Source organism: Pinus tabuliformis, chromosome 1_2, assembly GCF_031772625.1.
Source record: "Pinus tabuliformis cultivar Carrire ecotype Pingquan chromosome 1_2, CPIR1, whole genome shotgun sequence".
In the NCBI taxonomy this organism is placed as follows: domain Eukaryota; kingdom Viridiplantae; phylum Streptophyta; class Pinopsida; order Pinales; family Pinaceae; genus Pinus; species Pinus tabuliformis.
In genome coordinates this window covers 47,196,237-47,197,645 of record NC_142298.1, presented here as the reverse complement: position 1 = coordinate 47,197,645, position 1,409 = coordinate 47,196,237, and the positions used below count along the sequence as shown (strand labels likewise).

General features: G+C 45.1%; 1 long non-coding RNA gene across 1 annotated transcript; it reads right to left on the bottom strand.

Annotated features, from left to right (window-relative positions):
• Positions 1-234: 234 nt before the first annotated feature.
• On the bottom strand, positions 235-724 carry LOC149204352 (uncharacterized). The gene is made up of 2 exons (XR_016251766.1): positions 655-724; positions 235-570 (listed from the first exon to the last, which is right to left on the bottom strand). It is a non-coding gene; the product is annotated as an uncharacterized LOC149204352 (long non-coding RNA).
• Positions 725-1,409: the final 685 nt, after the last annotated feature.

The window sequence follows — 1,409 nt, the reverse complement described above, 5'->3', positions numbered from 1 at the left end:
GGATAATCCATAAGGTTGCCGTCGTAAAAGCGAGTGAAACCAGTAACAGAAACATGAACTCCATGCACTATTCTAACACAGTTGAACACAGATTTAATTCATATATGATGATGCAAAAACGTAAACGGCCCTGAGGGCTCAGACTAAATCGTATTTCATACATAAATTACAAGGGTTCCATATATATATATATATATAAAGCACAAAAGAACAATACCCGAATGGCGAAAACCCTTGAAGCATAGAACTGTTCATACATTATTTAACGGAGAATCTCAAAAATAGAACCCGAACCCTTAACCAGGTCTGTGTGTAGATCTGAGTTACATGTCCGAGAACAGACATGGTAAACCAAGAATTTGAGCACGCCGCAAGGGGATGCATTCAACAAAAATAAGTCCTTAATACATACAACAGAACTCAGGAAGAACTCCACCGTGGTGAACACCTCCATAAAACAGGTCATGGACTTGACCAGAACACGAAAGAAGACCTAAACTCAAATGGTGAGGGTTCTCTATGGAGAATACCTCGTCAAGCAATGCAGGGAAACCCTCATTCGAACAGCGGCTGCACAATTGTAATAAACCACTCAAATCGATGGCCGTGAGCTCTCGCAAGCAGAAGCAAAACAAAGGAGAGCTGAAGACATACCTGCGGCCGTCGAGAGGGTGGAACCTCCAGGTATGGGTGCCTTGGCTCCACCAGGAGGGCGTGCCCTGTGAGCAAAGAGGAAACAATCTTTAGAAAACATTACAGACAATCATCCCTGTAAAAATGTGCAGTAGATTTAAGAGTCGGGGTTCAGATACTTGTGTAGGATTGGTTTTGGTCACATTGCAGCTTGCCGAGAAATTGCAGGTGAAGAAAATAGCACTGGTAGAGTGGAACCGGAGGATGAACGCCGAGACGGAGCCGGAAAGGCTGAGCAAGTGAATAAACCCCGAGAGTGATCGGTTGAGGTTTTGTAAAGACCTAAACCCTTGAGTGTTTTGCAGTCGTTTGATTCTGCGGTGAGATCCTGACCGTCTATGCAGGGCGGGAACCCCAAGCGTAGAGTCCGAGATCTCTGTGACCGAGGTGTCACATGGCCAAAAGAGCCAAACCTTGCCACCTATCTCAGAAAGGACTGAAGTCTTTAAAGCAGGAATGAGATGGCACCTGCAAGGCCTGCGGCAGGACCGCCGAAACCCGAGCCTCATTAATAATCACTGAGAGCTGGTAGAACGAGAGTTGGCTGTCACATAAAGTCAACACGTACATAAACCAGTATGACCTGGCATTGCAAAGTCACGTAGCTCATATAATCTCGGGTTGCAATGGGAATAGAATATAGGTTAACAGTTGTACATACGTGGCATGCGTATGGTGTCAATTAACATATGTGCTTACATACAGGTTGGAATAGC